Source organism: Triturus cristatus, chromosome 8, assembly GCF_964204655.1.
Source record: "Triturus cristatus chromosome 8, aTriCri1.1, whole genome shotgun sequence".
In the NCBI taxonomy this organism is placed as follows: domain Eukaryota; kingdom Metazoa; phylum Chordata; class Amphibia; order Caudata; family Salamandridae; genus Triturus; species Triturus cristatus.
This window is the reverse complement of record NC_140591.1, coordinates 744212324-744221363: the sequence shown is the minus strand read 5'-3', so window position 1 is coordinate 744221363 and position 9040 is coordinate 744212324.

Here is a 9040-nt window from a genome sequence, read left to right as displayed (position 1 = left end):
ATCTTTCAAATGTCAAGCCCAGTAGGATGTGCTAGCCACAAACGTAGCTTTTACACTCATTAGTTCAGTCATCCAAGACAGCTTTTCTTCTAATGAGGATGAAAGAGGGCGGGGCTGGTGGGGGGTAACAGAAGAAAGGAGCAGAGCCGGAGAGCCTGGTCTGGTGTAAGAAAAGGATGTGTAAAGCAGGCCTCAATATTTAGAAGTCATTTACACCTTGAATAGTAGTAAAAGACAGCTACTCACCGAAATATCTTTGTGAACCAGCCCTACACTTATATGGTTAGTGTTAGGTAAGGAATATTTTCTTTTAGCGTTGCTTTAGATGTTTAGCATCTCATTCAGATTAGGGCTTGATTCGAAAACAATATTGGTTTTGCAAAATCAGTCCAGCTGATTCCGAGAGGTCAAAGTCAGAAGTGCAATGCACAAACAAGTACTTTGTGATTCAGCAGCGAGATTAAGTGAGCTATTAACCAGAGTCACATTATGCTGAGCTGAGATACCGATCGAACCGTGGACCCGCGCTCCAGAGTCGGCTGCTCTGGCTGCTGCGCCACACCTCTCCCTTGTAATGATGGCCTAGGAGTAATAATACAGGAGTACTCCAAGAGTAAGTCACAGCTAACTGTTTATGAATAGAGCCTGACATCTCTACTGACTCATGGCAACCAGACAATTGCTGACCCATCGGTTGTGGCTGCAGTCACATTTTGTGATCTTGAAACAAATGAATAAACAAATTAAATCACACTTGCTAAAGCTTCCGCTGTATAATAGATGGAGGTGCCTCAAAAATCAAAAACGTAAAAGCATGAATAAAAAACAGGAGCACTTTATTAAAAACACGCATATGGGATTGCCTCCAGTGTGGGGCATCTGTAAGAAATGCTGCCAAAAAAGTGGTTTCAGCAACCATCCTCCGTACACAGCAGCACATCAAAGGCAGGCCTTGGAATGCGAATGGCTATGGATAAAGAAAGACCCTGACAGTCTCCTCTCCTACAACAGCTGAAACAAATACAGTCTCGAAAGCAGCTTTACCTTGTGCCAACAAACATCAAAGACTATACAGCCGGAATGCGAGAGGCTGTACTGCCAGCATGCCTATGTCTAAGAGCTCTCAAAGATACGGGTCTTATGTATTTAATAGCACCAATAGTTATGTGTGCCCTTCTGGGACTCATTGCAGATTTAACAACAAACCACGCTCTGATTTCTAACAAACCTGGAAAGAATATACACATTTTCTATAGTAACATGATGTTACTAACGCTTATTTCAGGACCATAACGCGTATAAATGTGTCAACTATGCTGCTGGCATATGAGGGGGGCCTGCAGCTCCTAAATTCCTAACCGCGCAGGGCCAACTGCAGTCTTTCGCCTTCATATGTTGATAAACTAGTTGTGCGTCACTCGACAGGGATACCTACACTAATAAATAGCTGTAATCTTCAGCGTTGTGGAAACGGCAAAAGACAAAGAAATTGCCATTTTAATTCTGTCAGTCAAGACGAAACACAGCAATTTCAATAGAGCATATTATCAAGCCCATTATCGCCGGTTTAGCGGCAGTTTTCTGCCGCTAAACCGGCGATAATTTTTAACGCCGTCCTTGATAATATGCCCCTAAGACAGCTCAGTAGGTTGAGTTGCGTGCTCCGTGCGTGTTACAACTCTCAAGCTTTACAGAGTTTATACTTTCATCCTTTCTTTTGTAAACGGTATAATGAGCGCTAGTGCAAGAATTATCATTTGTGCGGTAGTTCCGATAGATTGCTCCGTCTCTTCGGTAAACAAAAAGTAAGGGCTTGGCGGCGGCACCGGGCACTAGGCCATGAGAGGCGTGACATGCGCTTTCAGCTCGGAGTCCACGCCCACGATTGTTGAAGCAGTTCACTCACCACATGAACCCGTCAGACACAAATCGGTCAGACATGAACACCATGAGCTCCTCCGAAGACCTGCAGTATCCCCGGCTGCTGCTTCAATACAGAGATGGATTTCTTGCCTCTAAGGTAGGCAACTACACTTCGCAGAAGTAAATCTTACATAGCTATTTAATTTAGAAATTATTTCTCCTAACCATTACCGTCAGAAAGTAGAAATACTGAGACAAATAGTAAAAAGGGTAATATGTTTTTGCTTCATCAGCAGCTCAAATTTAAAAAGCTAAAATAAATGGAACCGTTTAGTCACCCTAAAGTCTGGCGACTAACACAAATTCCTACTATTTATCCGGCTTTGTATGCGTCACGTGACCAGCAAGTGATAGCCTGTGCACGTGTCCACCTTGCATCCTCCGTGATTCCTAGGCTTAGAAAAGAGTGCAGGGGAGGATGGGAAAACTCGAGATGAGAAAGGACAGACTGCGATAAAGTGGACAGGATGAATAATAAGTGGGGAGGGGAAGCTGACAGATTTGGGTTAGAATTATAGAGGCCAACCAATTATGCCAAGAGGAAACTGGGCAGACTTAGAGGAGATCAGAAAATGGACATGCTGCGGTTGCAAGCGGCCACGTTGAATTAAAAGTAGGCAGGCTGAGAAGAAAGTGGGCAGGCTGGAGAGATAGATAGCAAAGTAGCAAAAGCGGGCTGAGGCGAAAGTGGACAAATTATATGGAAAGCAATGACTCACTCTCGCAGAGGCGTGGAGACTCGTAGGGAAAACTAGGGAAAAAAGTTTAGAACAGGGGGGAAAGAGAAGGCCCCGAGAGAGAAATGAGCAGGCTTGTGCTGGGTAGACAACCTGGAGGACAAAGGCGTGCTTAAATGAACACAGGTTGGTTTGTGGTGGAGAGTGGCAGGACTGTGGAGAAGCAAGCAGGCTGGCAGAAAAGCAGAATCGGTGGAAGAATGGACATACGAAAACAGTGGGGGCTGGTGAAGTTTGAGAGTGGGTGGGCTGGGCTAGGCCTGGTGTAGGGGGTCAATTTAGTAGGCACGCCATTTTTTGGGAAGCTAGTCGCCATTTCGGGCCTCATTTATGAGAAGTGACGCACTGCTGCGTGAAAGTAGCAATGCATCACTTCTCAGTGCGCCCTCCTTGCGACATGATGGATGCGTCATATTTACTGTATGACGCATCATGTCGCAAGGAGTTACAGATACGTCAGTATTTCTGACGTATCTGTAGGTGCAAAATTGACGCATTGCTGGAGTGTGTCAAAAAAGTGACTCAACTCCAGCAATGTGTCCTTTCACATGGGGCAAGCAAAATGCGATGCAGCACGCGCAAAGGAATTTGTTTTATTAATTTAAATGTGTACTTACCTCCGTTCATCCATATTGCGGTGTATACATTTCCCCACCCTGCCCCTCCCCGCCTCACTGCCCCACCGAACTTCCTCCACGAGCCGCTACTGCCGCAGGTTAAACTCAGGCGCGGCTGGTGACATTTGAAATTAGTGGGGCGTAAAGGTTTGGGATGAGTGGCTGTTGGTGTGCTCGCATGGCGAGCAAGCCCGACCGTCATAAGGTAGAACCCCCCCTCTGCCAAGATCGAACTTAGGCCCTGGCAGCAATGCAGAGCAAAGACAGTCTTAAACATGGAGGCCAACATTACTAGTACCAGCAAAACTGCAAGCAAGCCCACTGACATGCCAAGGAACACAACGCAGCAAGTTGCATGAAATGCCCGACGTTGTACCCTGAATAGGTCTGGTTTCACTCTGAATGTTGCCTTCTAGCCCATGGGGTGCTCTATGTGGGCTCTGCAGGAATCAAAGCTGCAAAGCGTACCACGGTGAGCAGGGCCACGTGAGACTTTCAGGAACCGACAGATTGCACCGCATCCTGACTGAGCCTAGCATCCATCGAGCCCTCAGCCCCCCTCAATCCAGTGCTCCGGTGCCAGGTGTGCACGATTCGTTCGAAATATTGGGGAGCTGTTGTAGCGCCAGCGCCACCCTCAACTTCCAACATTGGGCTGACATACACAATCCCAGAATGGAAAGGGCGTCTGGTCAGTGTCCACAGAAATGACTCCAGACAAATTAGCATCAGAAATATGGGATAAAGTTACAAATAACACCCCGTCTCGGCGCAAACAGAAAGTTCAGCCACATGCACAGAAAGGAGGGATATAAACTGTGTCAGCAAACATCTATAACTTTCCCAAGTGTTAAGTCTAAACATGTACTCAACAGCTAAACACGCAGTGGTCTCTGTGTCTGACACAGCGAGGGTCAGAACTCTAAATCAGCCCCTATATCTTTTTTTCAAACGTGAGGAGGAATATTTATGAAAAGATCTGATAACATTTACAGAATGAAAGAAGCCAACATCATTTTGACGCATTTAAACGTCCCTGTCAGGACAGGATAGCCCAGCACTGCCGAGGCGCCAACCCGGCCAGATTATCCAGCGAAACCTGACCAACCCCAACCCAGCCAAACCACCCTAAAATTAAAAAACACTTACCTGTCCAGTGACCGCCTCTTCTCCTGGCCCGCGTTGGCGCCTCTCTGCCCCTTCAAACGGTCCGGAACACCACGTGACGCAAGTGACTGCCACCCGGCCCTCAGCCAATCCTGGCGCTGCAGCAGCACCAGGATTGGCTGACGGCACCGCCTACTCCTCGCCCGCCGCCTGCCCATTAGGAGACCGAGGGGCTCCTAATGGGCATGCGCAAGGCAGCAAAAACACAAGTACGCATGACTGGGCACGGAGTAAAAATTAAGCTCCATGCCCACTCATGCGCACTTGTGCTGCCGTTCCCAAAGGCGTGTGACAATGATGTCAGTCAACATGACGCCGGACCGCCCACGGTCCTACGTCATGCTGACTGACATTCACAGAGGAGGGAGAGCTGCGGGAGCGGGCGCGGGCGGGGGGGCTACGCCCCCACGCCCCAATGGACGCACCGCCGCTGGTTAAACTTTGAACGCCGTCTCTATGTGGAAAATGTTTTCAACATACGTGCCGTCCCCAGCCTCCCATTTTAACTCTTTGTTGATTAGAGTGCAACAGTGCAATAAATTATTATGCTTTTCGGGAAGTCACAAATATTTATCCAAGTGATTCAAAGTGATGTATTTATGTCATCCAGCTCACTGACTTGATTTTTTTGTAGAGTTCAGAATAGGAACTCGTCAAGCGTCTCTGCAAATCCCACAATGATAGTTAAGTAAAAACAGCTGTTGTCTTTCAAAACCCTCCAAAAGCATGAAGGAGGGAATAATTATGCAAGAAACAAAACGGGCATTAATTTTAGCAGGCCAGGCCTCCAATAACTGCAACAAATCAAATTGGCCAGTCGGCATTTTTAGTACCTCACCTAGTGACATGGAGGGAAGCTTCAAGACACACGAGTCGGCGATGCGGCGGACTCCTTCACAAAAACACACTCTTTGTCCTTCATTCCACGTCCCCATGAATCTAATGCTGGCAATAAATCTGAAGACATGCCATAGCTCATAGTGCCAATATCGGCAACATTCACCATCCCCCCAACAGCAATCTCAGAGAAATAACCAGACAAGACACCTTCTTTGTGAGACCCAGTCTCAAGTTTTAAAACAAAATTTATTTACACTAATTATAGCTCATAGTACACTTTGCTGTAAAGCACGACTGCCCATCGCAAACCGCTGGCTGCCAGCTAGACAGACGGGGCTCCTGTTAAACGGAGACTGTCCCGACGATGGGTCGGGGGTAGCGCTCTCCTGCATGCGACACTCTTGGCCCCTTTGATGAGGTGACACGCGATCGCAGGTGGGGGGAGAGGTGAACTGCAGCGGCCTCCCCGCACCTGAGGCCCACCCCCCCCAATCCCTACTAAAATTGAGGGCCTGTTCGACTCGGCACAAGGACCCAGCAGACCCGATCGGGCACATGCCTGTGCCAGCAGGCGACCTACGATGCATGGGCCTAAGCCCTGGCACGCTCACCGATGCCCTTCCCCCACATGCTCCCGGCATAGCGTGGTAGCCGGGGCAAAACCGACACCTACGCAGGACCTCCCTTTGCGTCACTAGTCGCCTCAGGCACCGACAGGCCCAGAAGCAAGGCCTCGTTGGCCCAGCCTGACCCTATGTCTCCACCTGACCTTGCATAGCCCCCGCGCCAGCAGGAATCCCACCGGGGTGGGGGGGGCACGCGGGCAGGAGGCCTGTAGCCTTGCTCCTCAATGAATACATTGGGTCCGGCCGACGTGTCCCGGCCTACCCCGCACACCCCCTGCATAATGGTGCCCCGTCGCGCCGGCCTCCCCAGGTTCGGCAGGCCCTCCAGAGTCCCGCGGACCAACCCTGTAGCACCCGACCGAAGACACATCCATAACACACATGACCTTCCTGTTCAGAGTCCCCTACCCGGAACCATGTCAGAGCTGCCATGGAGGTGGGGGGGCAGGGGATGCTGCGCAAGGCAGCAGACTAACCTCGTGTCCAGCAGCGGTCGTCTAAACGGCATCAGGGGTAGTGGGCAAAGAGGGCGCCCAGTGGGCAGGGGAAGGTATAAATACCTCACCCCCGCCCCCTCTCCCCGGAAGTGATGTGACCTACCAGACCCCTGAGTGTCCCAAACACTGGGAGGCTACCTCCTGTGCCTTCTTGTGGCACTAAGGCGGCCGCCCTCTTAGCGGGTCTCCTGCGTGGACCCCGGGCAGCCGGCAAATGGCATCTAACTGCGGCGCGGGAAGCAAGACTCCTCGAGTCTGCGCAGTGTGTCTTCAAAACCGATGACAAACTGTGCAGACTCGATTTCTGACTTCCTCCCTGCAGTCTGTACCACAACCTTTACCACCTTGTGACGAGTTGGAAAAGGGTGTGGTGACAATGAGCTCCACTCCCTGATTGAAGTGGAGACTTAGTGCCACAGGGCTTGAGACTTAAACGCCCAGGGCTAACTTTATCCTCATGTCGTTAGGGGGTGGAGCCTGGTCATGGATGCAGTGTCTTTGCCGAGGTGATGACCTCACAGGCCTCAGGGCTGTGAGGTTTTCAGCCAGGCAAATACTCTAGAGTTGGACCCGCCCAGGAGAGCATACATAGGGCAAAGCGTCACGTTATTGTCACCACAGCAATAAGTACGGTGAGTAGGAGTGAACAGCAGCTCCCAGAAAGATAATTCAGTGCGTACTGTGAATAAGGTTTTTTTTTTAAATAAAGCAGTTAACTTTGCTTCTGTTCAAAGCTTTCTTTTGACTGTGAATGTGAAGGGGTAGGAGCCCGGACGCCCTCTAAGAAAAACCATCGCTGTACGGAAATATAAATGACTGCGGATATTGAGCAAAATGCTATAAACGTAGGACATACTGGGGGAAGAGGGCAGGCTTAGGGGAAAGTAGCAGAACTTGTTGGAAAGTCTTCGGGAAAACAGGAATACTCAGGGAGAGAATCAGACAAGCAGGCTAAGTGGAACGCTGGCAGGGTCGCTACTGGGTACATTGGGGAGCGAGCAGGCAGCTCTCCAGGGAGAATGGGCAGGCATGGGGTAAGTAGAAAGGCAGAAGGAAGAACTGGCAGACTTTGTGTCAGAGCCCCCATCAGGAGACCTGGGCATTGAAGCCCTACCACCGAGTAGGGTTCGCCACCTTTTGGGAACCCGCAGTAAGGTCAAAAAAGGGCAGGCCCTCGGGAGGGTTGACCATCTGGGTCCGTACACACTTGGGATGCGTCTTCAAAAAAATCTGCACCGACTCCCCGGACATCATGTGCCTAGCCATGTCCTCCCAGGATAGCCAGGTGTTGAGCTTGATAAATATTTACTACCGCCCACTGAATTATGGTCAATTGTCTCCCACTTTGACTACCCTAGAGGCCTTTTTGGGCTCAATTAATAATACTGACCATCTTATCATTGGTGGCGATTTTAACTGCCACTACGAACCCTTGAATGGGCTAACTTCCCCTGTATCCCAGGAGGAGGATCAAGTGTGGGATATAATACCACCTAATACTTATCCCACGAAGGCCTGGACACCATTGGTCTTACAACTTACTCAAATCACACTTACCTACTCGGTAAGAGCGTGCAATGGCAGGTTCCCTTCTGATAATCCAGGTATTTCAACGTTTGAGAGAAATGGCCAATCTTCTATTATTGATTATTTTTTGATTAGTATGGGACTGTGGCCAAGGATTCTGGACTTTCAAGTTAACAAACGTAGTGAAAGTGACCACAATCCCATAGTCGTAACTATCGAGGGTTTTATTACTCCTCATACTCCCGTCAATGACTCACCCATCGCTGCACCTTTAACCACAACTGATGGTGCTCGAAGAGTTAGATGGGAGAAGATTGCCCAATCTGAAAGGGACCTTAGTGCAATGTATTCTGAGATCTATCCCCTCTTAGAGAAAACAATGGGAGAATCTACTATCTTAGAGGGTCACTCAGATTTTGAGCTATTTGGAACTACCCATATAGAACTTTGCGCAATCCTGGGGACCCATTTTAGTCGGGCTATAAGGAGTAACTCAGCCCCCAAGAGGGGGAACCCTACTTGGTTTAATAAACCTTGTAGGGAAGCTAAGACACTGCTATTCACATCCATTAAGAATGGCAATAAACAAGAAATTAAGGAATCAAGGGCCTCTTTTAAGAAAATCTCCCACAAAGCAAAAAAAGATTGGGAAATTACCTGCAGAAACCTACCTGATTTGGCCCACATCGATTTCTACACTGCCGCCACCGCCAGGAGTCATAAGGGGAGCCAAAAACCGGCGAAAGCAGCAGCGGGTGCAATCCACCGCGTCGCCGCCCCGGGACTCTAACTCCCGGCAGCCCCAGCGGCGGCGCGTCGAGGTGACGCCGTGAACGCGCCAGGTGGCGCCTACAAACACCTCGGAGGCCGGCGGAGCTGCGGGAAAGCAGCAGAAACCTACCTGATTTGGCCCACATCGATTTCTACACTGCCGCCACCGCCAGGAGTCATAAGGGGAGCCAAAAACCGGCGAAAGCAGCAGCGGGTGCAATCCACCGCGTCGCCGTCCCGGGACTCTAACTCCCGGCAGCCCCAGCGGCGGCGCGTCGAGGTGACGCCGTGAACGCGCCAGGTGGCGCCTACAAACACCGCGGAGGCCCGCTTCG